Source organism: Manis javanica, chromosome 4 (assembly GCF_040802235.1).
Source record: "Manis javanica isolate MJ-LG chromosome 4, MJ_LKY, whole genome shotgun sequence".
Taxonomy (NCBI): domain Eukaryota; kingdom Metazoa; phylum Chordata; class Mammalia; order Pholidota; family Manidae; genus Manis; species Manis javanica.
This window is the reverse complement of record NC_133159.1, coordinates 92,452,576-92,470,718: the sequence shown is the minus strand read 5'-3', so window position 1 is coordinate 92,470,718 and position 18,143 is coordinate 92,452,576. Positions and strand designations below refer to the sequence as shown.

Genomic DNA, 18,143 nt, shown 5'->3' with positions numbered 1-18,143 from the left:
GTCACCCCTAATACCCGACATGCACTTTGCAGTTATCACTCTTTTTACTTGATGCCCTCCTCTGTGGATTTGTCTCATACTGAAAACTCTGACCTTTTTTGTCAAATATTTATGTTAAGCATTTCCCGATTCTTTCTTCATTGCTATTGACAACCTAAGAGTGAGTTTTCAGGTGCCGAGCAATGGGAATTAGGGGTGACTATTAGTACTCAAAGTTGAAATATAACACTGGATTATCTTCCCAGGGGAGTAAATACAGAAGTCTGGGATCTACGACGAACCATTTAGTACTGTTCACAGGTGGAGAATGAGAGAGGAACCAAACCCACCCTTGTCATGTGCTTTGTTCTGCCTCACTCTGACAGAAACAGTAAAATCTCAGAAACTGTCTAGACAGACAAGCTCTAGATGAGGAAACCGAGAGCAGCTTAGGGGAGAACTAGAACCCAGGCCTCTCATTTTACAGACTCCTGCCCTTTCACACAGAAAAGGTCAGGAGAAATGCAGCAAATGCCCGCAGGGCTGCAGAAAGGCAGTGTTGCCCAGTGCCCGTTCTATATTCCTCCAAACAATGTAAATTACGCCTTCACACCACACTGTGACTAGGCAGAGGTCTTTGTTGATAGCATTAAATACCACATCTTCCAGAGTTATACCACATCCTTGTCAATCTCTAAATACAAATCAGATCATACATCAAATATAACCAAAAGCATCAGAGGTCTAGGCTGGGAATGGCAATAATGTTGTATAGGCTTTCATTTTCTTTCCTCCTATAGGGAACATATGGCTATTCAGCCATGGCACTCTCTTGCACTGAACTTCAGATTTCCTCTCCACAAAAGGTTTCAAGCATCCACCACCTGTGGACAGAACTGGCAAGAGGATAAACAACTCTTACAATCCTAGCGTTACCTCTATTTGATCTTGCATTTCATTGCCTATTAAAAATGTAGGTAGGAATTTCTACCCGACATGCACTTTGCAGTTATCACTCTTTTTACTTGATGCCCTCCTCTGTGGATTTGCCTCATACTGAAAACTCTGACCTTTTTTGTCAAATATTTATGTTAAGCATTTCCCGATTCTTTCTTCATTGCTATTGACAACCTAAGAGTGTGTTATCTTGGTAAATAGGGGAGGTTCATTTTTAAATCCCTTATACAACACTTGATCCAGTACTGGATGAAAACTGTTATTTGCTAGACATAATTCTTTTTATTATGATACAGGAAAAGCTAAGACTACTTTGGTAATAGTTTGACTATGTTCTAAAGGGTCATTTTACTATCGATAAAAATAATTCACTTAAGTTATGTCTAATATCACACCATGCAACCTATAACTCCTTGGCTTTTCAATATCAGGAATGCTTGCAAATGGAGTGACCAGGTAACCTGTGGCCCGTTATAGAGAAGCTTATAGTATTAATGTTAGACCCAAACAGTTATGTGGCTAAAAGATGAACTGTGGAATCCTGGTGGAAGGGCTGAAGTCTGCAAGGTGTTATAATAACTCTGATCACAGCTTCCGTAGACAAGCCACAATACTAGATAAATAAGCTCTCCCACTTGCTACAAGGATATAGAAACACACAGAATTTTCATAGTGAAACAGTAGGAACAAGTGTACTTCTTCCTCCCTCTTTCGCTTCTTATTTTTCCTTTAGCTTAGATAATGAAAGGCACAAGGATGTAGCTACAGTATTCAATTCTTGAACTTGCTTTTTGTAGGTTTCTTGATTGTCATGCACATTTCCTCTTCCCAAACTGCAATCTATTGTCAAAATGTGACCCATGAGGCCTTGATTCCTTTTCCTTCTATTAGTACTTTCTGGAAGGTATGGAAAAGCAGAACTAGACCGGAATCCCATACGCTCAAAGAGAGCACCAGCCAGGACTTAGTGCTGTGGCTTGTTCTCGTCTTCTTTTCTCTTGTGACCTAAAGGGTCATTTATTCCCATTATGGTCATATGACCCATTACATTACCAAAGGGAAGTTTTCTTTTCTCTGTTTGGTTCTTGTTCAAAGCTATACCTTCGAGTTCACCCTGTCGGTAAGCCGCTAGCAATGCCGGGTCTGTATTTATAGACTTGAAAGTTTCTCTTTTTGGCTTTGTCTCCTGCACTTCAAGGAATTGATGTAATGCGTTACCATGACAGCCTTCCTTGATGGTTGTATTAATAAAGTGACCTCTACCTTCACCACCTGAAACAAGCCCAGGATTGCCGAGGGAGAGATGTTCCAAATTGTTCCCGTCCTTTTCAAAGAAACATCGAACAGTGAATAACCTCCACCAAATGGGCTAATAACAAAGGCATATGTGCAACATTTAGTTCTGATTTAGGCATTTGAGAGTTTGTATCAGGGAGATAAAGAGGTGTGATTATGACCCATTTGTTCAGCATTGGCAGCTGTTTTACTGTTAAGAGAAGTGAGATATAAAACTGAATCTACAGGCTAGACCCTGGGGTATGGAAGGAACTTAGGGACTGTTGTTCAGTGGCCTTCTTGGGGAATTCCATGTACAGTAACTGCATTGCCCCATTTTTTCTCACTCCTATCTCCATGCTTGGTGTCACGGTGCTGTGGAAAAGCCACTGACTGCAAGCCATGCAACCTGAGTCCTAGTTCTGCCAGCCATCACTTTGCTGTAAAGCCTTGGCCATACAAAACTGGTAGGTGACATCATCCATCATCCCGCCAGGCCCTGCCCTAGACGCGGGCACACAGTGTGAGCCGCGGGGGAGTGCGGCTGCTTCCGGGCACTTACATTCTAGTGACAGCTATCCAGCTAAGGGCAGAGTTTGCAGTAGGCATTTCTTAAGTTCTCTTGAGCTTTATGATTGGCACACACATTTTTCATGGAAAGCCTATCATCTTAAATGACGAAGAGTGAGGTATTTTCTCCTCTTTTTGATCAAATACACAGTGATGGTTGGACTTCTCCAATATTATGAATCCTGGTGATGATTCAAGTGGCTGATTTTGCTTGATCAGTTTTGCCTGTCAGTTTTATCTGTTGCCTCATCGAACTGGGATAGTTTTCTTCCCATTTGTACTAAAAGCATAAGGTGGTATGAAGAGGATTAGGTGAAGAGCTTGTGATTCAAGCCTGGTCTCTGTGATGAATGGCTGGTTGGACTTGGGGCAACTGTGTAACTTCTTTGTGTCTCTCTTGCCTCCTTTCAAAGCAAGGATATCAGCACTTGTCCTATTCACCCACCTCACAGTTGTTGGGAGCCTTGAGATGGGTTACATGGAGGCACTTTACAAGATATAAAACACGGCATAACAATACTTTGTTCATGGTCCATATCTTTCCATTCCCCTGCAGTACTAGAAGCCTGGGGCAGAAGAGCGAGGTGCTTATTCCTGGGTCTGCCAGAATAATGAATTCATCACTAATTGTTCAATTCAAGGGACTTGCAGTGAAAAAGGAAGCAAGAGTCCTTCCACAAAGACAGCAGCATCTGTGTATGTCCTTGGTGGGTAAGAATCCTGAGGCAGCATGGGGTCAGACAGGCAGATCTTGAACATTTGTTTGTTACAGCTGTGTACTCCACAAAGCTTTGCAAGGTCAGCCTGCACTGGCAGTGCCCGTTTGCTCAAAGGTGACGTGTATACTCTCAGGGTGCATTCTCTTTTACCAATCAGAGTGCACGAGTGTGTTTTCAGAGGGGCAGGGAGGTGACTGCCTCATAGCCTGCCTCTAGACTCTGCCATGAGGAGACAGGGGAGAGGCCTGGATGCAAACAGTATCCAGACTGAAATTTGGGGACAATCAAGTGGAGACATCCTTGCTTTTGGCTCTCTGCCTACACTTCTGTCTGTGTCTGCATTCATCTGTAGACAGTCATGCTAGGGCATGATCCCTGTGGGACAGCAGCCAGCCTAGTTGGCTTCAGTGTAATGGGGCTGAGGAGCAGAGCTGAAGAGGCTGTAAGGAGCAATGTGGAAGCTGTCAGCTGGGTAATCACACATGTCTGGGTGATCAAGTACAGCAGGTTCTGACATTAGGGGGCAGCCATTCTATTCTTATTTATCTAAGATCAAAGCACCAATTTTGAGAGTGACACTTGCTCTTGTCCAATCAAAGGGAGCACTGCTCAAAACATCATAAAAAAATCAAGCCACGTTCATTATGAAAGAGCCTACATCTGCAGTATACTGTAACCCAGCTAGTGTGAAAGAGGTGACAGGTGACTTTAATGCAGAAGCGAGAGGCATTGGCACAAAAACCCCTAAAATTTTCAGCATTTGCCACCTGAAAAAAGCCTCTGATGATGTTGAGAAAGAATTAATTCACTGAGAATCCCACAAGCGGAAGGCTGGGCACCTTTTCCCAAAGTGATCATTAGTGATGTATTGAAATCCTATTTAGGTCAACACCTTCAGACACAGATGCAGACAAGGTGCTCATAAAAACACTGCTGAGAAATCACAGTTTCTCATCTGGTATCAGAAAATGCACTTGTCTAGTTTAATAAACAGATGCAACCTCTACTCTTTGGCTGAAGGTGAAAGATGGGGCTCATTGTGAGGCACAGCCACACACAGCGGCAAGACCCAGCGGGCACACACCATCGCCTCAAAGGGTGTTCATGACAGCTCACTGTGTTGGGAGGACAAGCAGTATGGATGTTTATTCAGTGTGATTCCCATCAGTACGACATATGCCTCTTCATATACTTTACCTAATATACACTTTAGGGAAAAACACTGGAACGACTTGCACCAAAATGGGACCAGTGTTTACCTCTGGTTGGTGAGAATGCACATGACCTTAGTGATTTTAATGTTCATCCTTATACTTCTCACTCTTTCCAAATTGCCTAAAATAAACATACAGTCAGTCCTCTGAAGATACTAAAAATGTTAATAAAAAGAATTGTTATTAAAAATTTTTATAAAAAAGAGAACATAAAAATTATCTTTTACTGACATAATACAGGTGATTCACTTAAGAAATGACTAATGTGACTAAATTTTGCCATATTTCAGTATTTGTGTTATTAATATGTGTTTCTAGTTCAACTATCAATTATCTTAGGTCTACACAAATTGTCTCAGAAAAGGCATATGAGATTGTGTAAGAGTCCCTACACAATCTCATAATCCTAAGAGGAGCCTAGACACTGGGATTCCTTCCCTGGCCAAAGACTGCACAGCATCAGTTATGGATGGAACCACCTGAGCTAAGGAGGCCTGCAGCCTGTGGGCTGTCTTACTGAAGACAGGTGCAAAATGGGTGGACATTTTTACATTTGAAGATCACAGTAATGCCTGTGATTGAACTTCGCACCACCATTCTAGTACAGGGGCTCACAGTCAGATTTAATTTAAAGAAAACATATGTCATGCAACTTGTGTTTGTGGGAGACTCATACAGGCTACCCTTGTACATGTGTGCCATAGCTGTGACCTGTTCATTGTGGTTGTGTCATTAGTATTTAGCACTATCCCTGACATCAAACAGAAGCCCAATAAATATTCATTAAATGTGTCAGTAAACTTTTCTCCTGTTCTGTGCCTCCTTCTGAATGGTGGATATGTATCTATTATTAGTAGATAGGTCGATATTGATACGGGTGGAGATAAAGCTTACAGGGTGGAGTGCAGGAGTGGAAGGAAATATTCCTTGCTGGCCTCACTTTAGCTTCTGGGAATTCGGAGATGAGATTATCTCCTGAGCTTGAGGAGGCAGACGCAAGGTAGGGTCTCAAAGGTAGGGTGCAGTATTGGGCAGGGAACAGGAGAGCATGCTAACTAGGGACACATGGAAAAAATGCCGTCAGCTTCAACTCTCCAGCTCAGCTTGTATTCCATAATTTCTCAGGGCTTCCCATATATGATTTCATGATGGTGAACAGCAGCAGGAGGAGAATGGCGACTCGTGGTGGGTTTCTTCTGTCAACTATCGCTGTTCGCCTGGGAGGGCGGGGAGGAAGGGGAGGAACAGGGGCGGCCCGGTGAGCTCAGAGATCAGAAGCACTCCCTTCATTTTTCACCAGGCAATACACTTCAGCTCTCATTATAATCTTGGCATTGAGAGTAATATGAAGGTAAAAAAGACATAGCCTTGCAGGAACTTGGTGGCTTTTATTATGAAATTTTTTTAAAGCTGGAAGGTGACAAGTTAAGTCAGGAAAGCCCAGATGGAGCTGTTTTAAGTGGAGCTGGGATGGAGGTGACAGACCATGATGGACACACAGAAGCATGCAGGCGAGGGGATTCGGTGTCCTTTGATGTGTGCATTGTAGAAGGCAACCATACAGCCTCATTCAGTGCTAAAGACAAATCTGCACAGCATTCCACACTCCGTGTAGGAGGCAGAGCAGTACTATGGGCCTTTGATATGCGGCATTAAGAAATCCAAGTATCTGTGACTGAAAGGAGATAATTGTGTCATTAATTCACATGTGTGGGCTTTTTTTTTTTTTTTGAGACAGAATTTCAATGCCTTTGAGCACTTTGTAAAGCTAAAATATAATTTGAGGTTCCTGTTTGTCAAACTATAGCTAAATGTCTCCTTAGAGACTTAATTTTTCCTATATATACTTGGAAGGAGTGTTCTAAATATGGTCTAAGCCCTCTTAGGATTTTTAAACAGCAGGAATATTTAAGTATGAAAAATAGCTACTGAAATCACACAGCAGTAACTTTTCTGAATGATTTTTTTTTTTTCCTGGGATTCACTGTAATGCACCCTTGTCTGCTGTGGCCTTGCTCTCACCAGAACCAGCCCCTGACAGTGTTGAACCAAGACTTGGGAGGTGATTTTATAACATCAGGATGAAACAAAGCTATTTCCCTGTTCATGCCAATGTCAAGGCAAAATGAATTGGTGTCAATAAATTCAAGGTGAGGAAAACATTACAGAATCAAGAGAATGTGCAAATGATGACATGAGTCATTTAGGGATGCAGAGCCCAAGTGAAAATGATGGGTAATTTTCAAACCTGTTATTTGTTACTGCACCTGGGGCCAAACACTTGTGTCCTAAAATACATTAGTGAGGTTAAGAAAGGACAAAGTTATAATTATAGACAAGTCCTAAGCACACCTTTTCAAGGAAGTCAGTGCTGACCACTTCAATTCACGTTGTCCTTCCCATTGCTAAATTCCTGAGACGCTCAAAATTTGAATTGTGAAGTTTAGTATTTAATTGTTTACTCTGGTGTTCCACAGGTCTGGCTTTGGATACTGACAGCACTGCCTTTGGCTCTCTGATCTGGATTGCTGAGACTCTATTTTTTTCATCTGTAACAGGGACCATTTTGCAGGACTGTTCTGAGTGTGAGAAATCACTCAATTCAACGATTATTATTAAGTGCTTTGTAAGTGCCAGGCACTGCTCTGATTCCAACAATACTAAGAAGACAGACTGGAAGAGTCACAGAATGGTGTTTATATTTATAGGTGCATGTATTTACATCTCATTAGACAATGTAACTTCACATAAGATATGCTCTGGTGTCTTCTTGTTCACTTTCATCATTAATAATTTCTAGCTTCTTTGATGCTTAATAATACTCGTCAATTTGAAAAAATAATCTTTCACTCTTACAATTTCCCACATGAAAAAAAAACCTCACCTGCTGAAATATCTACTTGTACCTTTTTCTTCAGTGAAGAGAGAAAAAGACAAAAGCCTTTATTGAAGGGAGCATCTAGGGAAAGATGGGGATGCTAGGCTAGCTCATGAGTAATGTTAATTTTATGTAACATAACTTTTACTAAAACTGTTCAAACATGAGGCAGCCGGAAGAGGTACTCAGTCCTTTCTTAACATCTGAAGGAACCCTTCCTCAACTGGTTCAGAAATAGCATGGGAAGGAGAACAAATCCATAGAGTAGATGACCTGAAGAGGGGAACACGGTCACTGCAGATAGAGAGAAGGTTGTTTCAAAGCTTCTCCCAATAAGAGCAAAAGGCTATTGTGTCTCAGCAGAGAAGTGAGCTAGTTAGACCAAAATCAAGAGGCTGGCAAGCTGTGCTTTCTGGGGCTTTCAGAACCAATGGGAGAAAGAAGAAAAAATTATGAACTGGTTTGGATACAACTGGGAGGCTGTGAACATTCTTGAAAGCACAGTGAAAAGATGTGAGCACTTCTTTTTGAAGCAGACTAAGGCACACCAAGGTTAGATTAAGCAGGGATGAATGCGATTTGGGTGGGCTTGTGAAAGAAATCACACGTGCTTTGAAAATATCTTGCTCTAATTCATTTCATCTTCTTGGACATTCCTCTTATTTTTGAATATGTGTACTTTTATATTAATAAGGAGTTATTTTAGGATATGAACTCTGTGAAGATAAAGACTTTGACTATCTTGTTCCCTGCTGTATGTGCAATGCCTAGAACAGCACCTGGTACCAGATTGCATTCAGTGAGTGAGTAATTTTGAGTGAATAACTGAATTTTATATTAAAAAAATCACACAGTCCATATCCATTACTTTCTTTCTATTTCTAAAATAGCTTCCCAACTGTATCTAGTCTCTCTCCTCCAAATCAAATTGTAAAGAAATGTTATAGCCATATTGAGTTTTTTCACAAAGCATTTTCACAATACCTCTCACTACCCACTGCTAAGTGGATAGTCCTGTAGTCAGGATCCTCCACAACGTGGCTTATTTCCACTAACCTGGCAGGAAAGGCTTCTTCTTATTACTATCATTTCCATTTTATGGGAGGCCTGTGGATCCTGCCCCCGCCACACCAGTGACTGGGCAGCAGAAGCAGGGTTATGACTCAGGCCTCCCTGACTCCAGAAACCATCAGCCCAGGTTGTCCTCCTGTCCCTTGACTGCTGCATGCTAGCCCCTGAGTCGGTGCCTCTGCTCCTGGTGTGTCCTTCCCTAAATTCCCTGCCCATCCTTGAAAGTCCAGCTCATGACAACTCCCACCATTAAGATTTCTCTGTTGCAGGCTTTAGTTAGAAGTTTTACAGCAGATGATATAGATCTAAGCAGAGATATAAATGTAAATATAATTTGAATAGCCTGGATTGAAATTTTGGTCCCACCAAATATTCCCACCACTAGGTGATTTCATGCAAATTTTTCACTCTACCTTTATTTCATTCATAAGTGGAGATAATTTTATATCTGTTATCCATTTCATAGGACAGCTATGTAGATTAAATGAATTAATGCATGTGAGGTAATGACACCAATGCCTGACTACAGGAAGTACTTCAGTAAATGTCAAGGTTTATTTGACTTTTCAAAACCTAACAAACTCTCCTTTTCCATGTGCATTTCCTGTCTCCTCCCCTAAGACATAGCAAGTTAAGGGTAGGGCACTGTCTTGTACCTCTTTTCGTTGTCCACACTGAGCAGCATGGTGCTCTTCACAGAGTGGACCATCTGTAAACTTCACTTCTCGAGGGTAGTGGACATCTCTTACCTTTGTCTCCTCAGGCACCACTTTTATCTGTATAAAAAATACCCATTCTATAGCCTGGCACATTACAAAAGACTCTTTATAACATGTTCTCCAAGCATGTTCTGCACTCCTAGAATCATATTAAGAGTTAAGTAATTCCTGAGAATATAATTGAAAATAATTTGAATTTCATTACTGACTCTAAGTAGTAGTTTCAGCCAAGTCCCTTAATTTAGTAATTTTTAATATCTTTTGTTTCTGTGCCTTTCATTCCTTTGGAGAAAAGGAGAACAGTAGGGAGAGGGTCACAGAAGACAGGGGAGGAGGGGAAATGCAGGACTGTGGTGACTGGGAGAGAAATATCCACACGGACCCACCCACAGATGCAGTATCTGCCCTCCTCAGGGTGTCTCCCGCTCTGCAGGCTTGCGGGTAGGGGTCACATGTAAAGGTTTGAGTCTTCAAGTTCTTAAACTAAAACTACATCTTGGATTTAGCTTCTGTATAGGCTATTTTATCCCAAGGACCAGGAGGATGAATGAACCTCATGCACTCCCCAAACCAAGTATGGAAGGGTGCACAGGCTTTTGCATTCTACACATTCCCACTTAGACTTTGACCCCTGAGGTTAAAGCTAAGACCCTAACTCAAACAAACATGTTTCACGTCCTTGGATGTGCTGCTGGTGCACTGTGTGATCCCATGAGACCACCTATCTGGTTGCTTCCAGAGTACTTATTGTTTATAGCAGTCCCATATAGGCCTCTTGGTTAATCTAAAGTTCTGTGTTTCTATTTATCCCCCTTTCCTGGGTTCCAGCTACTTGTCAGATACTTCATTCATCTGTGTCCAAGTCACTCATTTCCATGTGGTGCTGGCTTTCTACACCAGGGGCTGCTAACTAGTGAAATCTTTTGACCGTCACTCCAGCCTGTTAGGAGGTTTCAGGCAGATCTCTAACCTGTTCAACTAGGCAATTCCTTGTGCTGATGATGTTGCTGGTTATAAATCTTTACGCTCATCAAATCTACTTACGATGTTTAAACACTAGTCTAAAGGTTAGCCTATGGCTGGCCTGGCTTTAACAAGACATCACAGGTCGGTTTACTCACAGATTACATAGAAAGAAAGGATTCATAAGGGTAGAGGGGAAACAGGTTTTTTTTTGACAATTTGAGAATTTTTTGATAAAAATTTTTAGACTTTCTTTCGATCTAATGCTAAAATACCTAAAAGTGTTTTGATTAACATTGCCAATTATTCATTTGCTATTTTAAATTCATCAATTCTGTTTTTTTTGAGAACAGGTGTAAAAAGCAAAGAAGCAAAAGTACCATGAACTAAAATTGTGTATTATTTTTATGCTATTATATAACTAATAAGAGGAAAGTTTATGACAAAAATTCAGTCAGTAAAGAAGAATCGTGCCCAAATTTCAAGATAAATGAATGTGTGTGATCAAGCTATGAACTACTTGGTATAGATTTATTTTACAATGCTAACATCAATAGACATTAAACTATATTGCCAAGAACAACAATATGAGAATAACAGGAAAAGATAGAATGACCACATGAAAAAATAAAGGATTTTCAATGATTTCCAACCTTCATCAATTTATTTCCTAAGAAGCACATAATAAATTAATGCTGATGATGAATATTTGCCTAATGACATCAAAATGTATGATCAATATATGTTAAGTGGGTGATGAATCTACCTCAAAAAGCATTCGTGTTGGAAACTTCTCAGGGCACAAATGAAGACCTGAGCTGGCATGGGAGGAAGGAAGGGGAAGAATCTAATTTCCTGCTTTGTTTGATGATGGGTCTGAGAGACAACTGGAAGTAGCCTGGTATAGTTTGTCTCTAACCCATTCTTTAGAAGAAAGAACAAAGCGCTGTGAAATTACAAAGCTGCATCAAATCTTGACTCTCAAATCATTAATTGTGGTTTTATAGCAGGGCAAGTGATTTCCCTCAACCTCTGGAACCTTCCACATCTGTAAAATAGGCATAACATGTTCTCCTAGAATGGTACCTTGAAGATGAATATAGATACTGAATATAAAAAGCTTACCAATAAATGGTAACTATTTCCGTTACAGAGAGGCCTAAATGAGATACAATGGTCTATGAAACACCTGTCAAGTAACAAGAGCTTCTTAACAGTTAGTTCCTCTTCTTTCAAGAGATATAATTCTCTACATAGTTCCTATTCCGGTTGATATGTCATTATATGTACCGCTTGACATCACATTGGGGGTTCACTAAGTCCACAGTAATAACAACAAAAGCTAATATTTATTTTTTGAGTCCTTGGTCTGTCCCAGGCATTATTCTAAGTGCTTTTCCTGTGTTAACTTATTTAATCCTCTTAACACTCTTATAAGGTAGGTATTCGCATCCTAACAGTTTTATTACAAATTAAGAAACAAAGACTCAGGGAAGGTAAATAACATGTCTAAGGTCATGGGTAGGGGGTGGCAGACCCCAGGATCCCACCCAGTTCTGTGGGCTCGATCACCTTGTTATTCTGTCCAATCACTGTGCTCTCCGTCCATATGCTGGGACGCTGGTACTGCTGCAACTTTTTCCCTTTGTTTCCTTCTCTACCAAACAGAAACCATTATGAACCAGTAACAGAGCATCCATGTGGTAAGGGCAAGAGAAAACAGAAAAAGCCTCTCTCTGTTGCAGACCACCTCAAAATTTAGCTCTAATACCAAGTTTCTCAGCAAAAGCAGGCACGGGGTACAACAGGTCCTGACTCCATCCATTTTCCTTACTTGCTTTGCTCTCAACCCAGTTCGATCCACTAACACCTCTTCCTGGACTGCTGTAGTCTTGATTAGCTCCACTCTGGCCTTTCCCTCCTCGCCCCTCTACCTTCCAGGGTCCACACAGCTGCCAGAATTATTGGTTTTTAATTGAAACCCTTACATCATGCAACTCTACTGCTTAACATCTACTGGGCACTTAGAATAAAACCCACACCTCTTGTTCTGGCCTTCAGGGCCAGGCCATCTGGTACTCTCTCTCCTACCTCCCCTCAGACCACCTCCACCTCACCCTCCATGCTCCAGCTACACTTGTTTCTTTCCATTTTCTGAACTGGCCAAGCTCCGTCCTGCTTTCCGGCTTTTGCAGGAAGTGTTTCCTCTGCCCGGGTACTCTTCCTACAGAACGTGCCACCACGGACTCTTTCTCGACACTCAGGTCTCAGCCTCGGCCGACCACCAGTCTAAAACACGGCCCCACACACTGTTACTTCCTTGACTTGTTTCCTATCTGCCACCCAGTAGCCTGTGAGCTCCTGAGAGCAGGATCTATGTTTGCCTTTTTATCCTCAGTACCCAGAACAGCACCTGGCACCAAATTCATGCTCAATACACATTTATTGAACAAACTAAAGGCTTCTATGGCTTGCTGCACCCAGCACCCCTTCTTTCAGGGCCTCAAAATAGGGCACGGATAATGGATTTTGTTGGAAGGCCTCCTGGCTGGGATGGATGTTAATTGCTCTCTTACCCCAGGATTAGATAAACTCTTCTGACCTCTGGGCCGTAAGATGGATGATAACTGTAGAACACAATTAGCGCCCCAGTGCACGGAGCAGCCAGATCCTTTAGAGTTAAATATCATGGGAAGTGTCACAGCAGTGTTGTTTTATGTAGCCTCGCTCCAGGGGAATATTATGCACTTGGCAATCCAGCAGAAAATTCCCCTCAGAGAAAAGTTCCTCATGATGGATGAACAGTTTGCAGCAACAGTTGCCATGGCTAGGCTACTTCCTAATTTCTTGTTTGGTATAAAAGTGAAAGTTGAAGGATGTACTGCTGTCAAAAAAAAGAACCTACCAAATAATTATAGCTATTATTTCAACAGGACTGCCTTTTTTCCCTGGCAGGGCAGCTAAGATGCTAGGAATATAAATATTCGTAAGAAGTCAATATCAAACCACCGGCCATAGAGGAAATAATTTCATAACCCAAATAGAAACTATCGGATTTCTTCGTGAGATTTAATTGCCAAAGTTATTCCAAATTGTAAAACCTGTCCTGCCCTGTAACATATGGTCAGTTCCCCTGTGTCTGAGTAAAGGAGCAGAGGAGTGGTGTCATGGGGGAAGAGGCAGCTGGTGACCCGAATGTGCTCCTGGTGAGCTGACAGCCTGGCACTGTGCAGGGGCCCGGCTCAGTCGGGGGGCACTTGGGCATGAGATGGGTGTCATGACGAGACCTGGGAGCAGCCATCTGTGACTCGGAAATGAGTCGCAGTCCACACAGTCACTGTGCTGAGAACCGGGTTTTGAGGTTTTTCTCTCCTGGCAGAGCAAGCTTGTTTTCCCCTCTCAATGTACTGAAGAAATGGAAAGGAACAAATAGCGAAATCGGAAGAGACGAGCCACGATTGTACTTTAACTCATCAGTTCATTTGCACTCCCTCGGTGACATCTGGCTCGCTGGGGAGGAGGGATACTGATTTATGATTTAAAGTCTCTCATTGATAAATCCACAAGCAAATAATTCGCTCTGGAGGGACTTGGTTGGCTATGTCTGAAAATGCTGCTGTGAACAATTTTCTTCAACAGCCCAAAACCATGTACTGGAACAGCTCCTTTGTGCCAGGTTCTAGGTTAAAGTGCTCTATTCCAAAGGTGTTTTAACAAACTCTCCTCTGCTGGCTTCCTGTTAGAGTCACTGCATAATGGATTTTGTCAGGAGAAACTAGTGGGGATGCTAAACCCTCCCCCCATCTGTAAGGAATCATTAATCTTTACTGTGAATAATTTTGAAAGACTTGACTGAATATAAATAACCTCAAATTGAAAATACAGTTTTTCTCTCTTGGCGACTTCTTATTTTCTACTCCTGCCTTGCTCCCACCCCCACCTTCCCTTTCATTTTTCCAGGCTGACATCTATGTATACTGGCAAGGGTATTTGCAAAGACTCTAGCAGCAATGAATGCAGGGAATGGGATCTTCAGAAAGTATGTGTTCTATTTTGAGGCTGACTGAATAGCATAACCTGAAGCTAGTGGCCTCTGTGTTAGGAAAACAAGACACAAAACAACAGAGCTTGAGTTTTACAAAGGATATAGGAAATAAAGTTATCCTAGGTGTAAAACTCAAACTAAATTAATGCAATTTCTACCGCCCTCTTCTTGAACAATATATTACAAGTCTTTGCAAAGTTGCTAAAGAGCAAAGCAGTGAACTGCTCTGTTTTCTCTTTGATATACTTCAGGTAACAATAGTGTAAAAAAAAAATCTAATAATGACATTTTTCAGAGGTAAAAGAGATTAATAAAAATAAATAAAACATACACTTGCATTAAAACAGCATCCATCCACCACTTCCTACACTGTTTTGATGCCTTCTGAGATTGTAGGAAGCAGAACAAAATTAGGTAAAAATTAAATTATATTCCTTCCTAGGGAATAACACTCCCAACTTGAAAATGAGGTTTATATCCTATCAATAGGATTGCATATACAGGAAAAATGATAGCAATTGAAATGATAATGTGGCTCTCCCGTTTCTGGCATGCAAAAATGTTACGCAAGGACCAATTAGAAAGGAAAACGGCAACTGTAGTAATGGTCTCGGTTAGACAAGCCATGTTTCTTTTTTTGACCCCTCAGTTGTTCAGTTTCAAAAAGGCTTTTGGGCTATTTTTCTCGGTAATTGTTTCATGAAGGTTGCTCACACGTGAATTAACTGAATTTGAAATCTTTAAAAAGGAAAGATACAGAGAAGATTAGCATGGCCCCCTTGCAAGGATGACATGCAAATTCGTGAAGTGTTCCATATTTTTTACTGCACCAGAGAGGGTGAGGATTTAATCATGGGGGAACTGTTGAATCGCTGTGTTGTACATCTGAAACCAATATAAGATTGTATATCAATGATACTTCAATTAAAAATAAAAAAAGGAAGCTGTGGACACTTTGCTCATTTCTGTCCATATATCAAATGATACCTATTTTTTAGTTTTAAGCCAGATGGTCAATGAAGGCAGTGGCCTCAGTAATGGCCAATGTAATTACCTATTTTATTTTCACTGAAACTGAAACTACATTGAAAATAATTTTGTCTCAGTTTATTTATGGTGAAAAGTGCTTTTTACCTTTTGAACTTTAAGACTATTGGGCTGAATTTAATGGCTAGAGATCTCCTTTAATTTTCTCTAATGACTTAAGAGTAGGCTGAGGTTAAATTTAAAATGATCTAGAATTCTTTTGCTTACCCCAGATTGGCAGTTCCTAATTTTAGAAGATTGTCACTGGAGTAGTATAACAGTGGAACTAATGTGTCATCCCCATTAATCTGACTAATTAATTGAAAGTTAGGGGATTTTGAACTAGCTTTTTACTATTTTGTGTTTTCTAATATTGACATTAGGCATATGTTGAATAACACTCCCAACATTTCAGATGAGAACATGTCAGAATTGAATATATATGTGCACAGGCTATTAGAGCAAATGAGATAAATTTTTAAGGGGAAACTGAACTTTTTCCTTACATACTCTGGATAAAGACATACCATCCTGAGGATGGGCTCATTTTATAATATCTCTAACCAAGGAGTCTGGCACACATAAATGAATAAAAATAGTCTTCAGAAAAATTTCCTTACACTATTCATAACACAAAATGCCAAGAAATTAATATTCTGCTTCTTAGGTATTATGGCAAAGAATTAGATTCATAATTTTCGAATACTTTAGGAGGCAAATACATCCTCATGCTATGAACTCATAAGTCTACTGATATAAATTATTTATTCTGGCAGCTTATGTATGATTCAAACTGTAATATTTATAAAAGAATGTTGTAATTTTCCTGTTAGGAAAAATCTTCATAAAAATAAATTATTGTTAGATAAACCACAAAACAAAATATCTTTTGCCACTTAGAAACCAACATGAATATCTGATAACCACATACATGACATAATTAAGCACAAGGTTGAACACTATTTCCCAATTCTCCATTAATTGAGTATAACACACTCCATGTAATCATGTTGGATACATGCTCCTATCTATGTGTATCTACAACATTGAGCGGAATGTTATGCACATGGGTAAACATGAAGGGTACAAACGTCATTCAAATGTATTACTTCCAGATTTTTCCATATATGTGCTGCTCTTTGTAGTTAAAGTATTGGATAGGGAATTCTATACCAAAAGATTCATGACATCACACTGAAAAATCAGCTGAGTGATAGGTGTATGGTGCTTCCTGCCAATTTGGATATTTTTGATGGCCTTTATTTCTCTCCATGAATGCTTTTCTAATGAAGGAGAACAGACTGAACAATTCTAAGTGTTCATGTCTAAAACAGCATGAAAAAGGATTGTGTTAGCCACCCAAACCTGAAGCTTGAGATTGGTGTTTTCTTCAAATAATAAGGTTTAGATGTGCTAGCAACTAGATTTATGATGGAACAAAGAGGCTATTTCTTAAATGTGTGGATGGTGCTGTATATAGAATTTCTGCAGAATAATGATTTGTTCATCTGCACATTGGGTTACATAACATGCAATATTCCAACATGCAATCCATGGACATGAGGCCTAGCCTAGCATTCTGGTGTGGTCTCATGGAGAATGGTTTCGTGGCAGGTTCTCTTATGGGTAATAGTTTACATCACAGCACAGCTGTCATTCAGCAGGGTGATAAAGCTCTTGCATTATGGCAGAGCAACAGCGTTGCAATGTATGGGCAGGCGAAGATATTTGTAGACCAGTATGAAACCAAATGGAACCTCTAACCCTGAGTTACAGAGTATCCTGGTTGGTACCAGATACTTCAGTCTACTCTGGAGGTGGGGATTAGATGAAGTGCGGTACGGCACCGGCAAACACATCAAAGACTATTCTAAAGTCCTCCTGGGAGTCACAGTAAGCAAGCAGGCCGAGCCTCCTGATGGTCCACTTGCTTCCAGTGGGAGCTCTCAGAAGCTTGGCAGATTCACTTGACTGAGAGTGATCCTATTATTCTGGGTGCCCAGGATTGAGCATGGGCTTATCACAGATCCAAAGCCAGTCTGGCTGAGAGAGAACTTGTTTGTGCCCACTAGGTCCAAATCCTGCTTTCTCTCCATTTGAAAGCAGGGATATAGACATCTGCTTGGTGACACTTTGTTAAACCCACATAGCTTCCAGCCAAGGGGTCCTAAGAGTCCCTACGAGCCCACGGCGGGCATGCTTCCTGTGGCCACTCTACTCTCTCCTTACTGTGTGCAGATCCATGTGCTCCACTGGAGGTCTCAGGGGACTCCAGGATGCTTTCCACTGCCTTATTTCATTTCCTTTGTCCTTCATTGTCCTCTTCACAAGATGGTTTTCAGTTTTAAAGATGGAATGACCTGTCTGCCATCGGGATGGGTCACTGTGTTATAGCCTGGGGAATAGTCACATCCCTTCTACAAATGGGTGCATTTTTCCAAGCCTCATAGGAGACTATTCCATGACTCTAAGCCATGTTTTCAAAGATCCTGTTCATAGCATTTGCTTCCATTATATCAAGCCATCTTCACTCCTTCTCTTACACCCTTCCAAACAGATGACAGGCACAGGACACGAGGGCTGAGACAGTGTGTCTGCCACCAGCAGCTAATGATTTGATGATGAAGAGAATTCTTGCTATTCCTTGTCTCCAGGGCAACAGGGGGAGCCTAGCCATGTAGTTCCTGACGTGACATCATGCAAGTTGCTGCCATGATCAAGGTTTGT

At 41.0% G+C, this 18,143-nt stretch overlaps 1 protein-coding gene and 1 non-coding gene across 6 annotated transcripts in view; one reads left to right on the top strand and one right to left on the bottom strand.

Moving 5' to 3' along the window:
- The window catches only part of NTNG1 (netrin G1), a 307,348-nt gene that overhangs the window by 6,305 nt on the left and 282,900 nt on the right, over positions 1 to 18,143 (bottom strand). The window lies entirely within an intron of this gene.
- On the top strand, positions 15,108 to 15,212 carry LOC118968391 (U6 spliceosomal RNA). Its single transcript, XR_005056025.1, has one exon. It is a non-coding gene; the product is annotated as a U6 spliceosomal RNA (small nuclear RNA).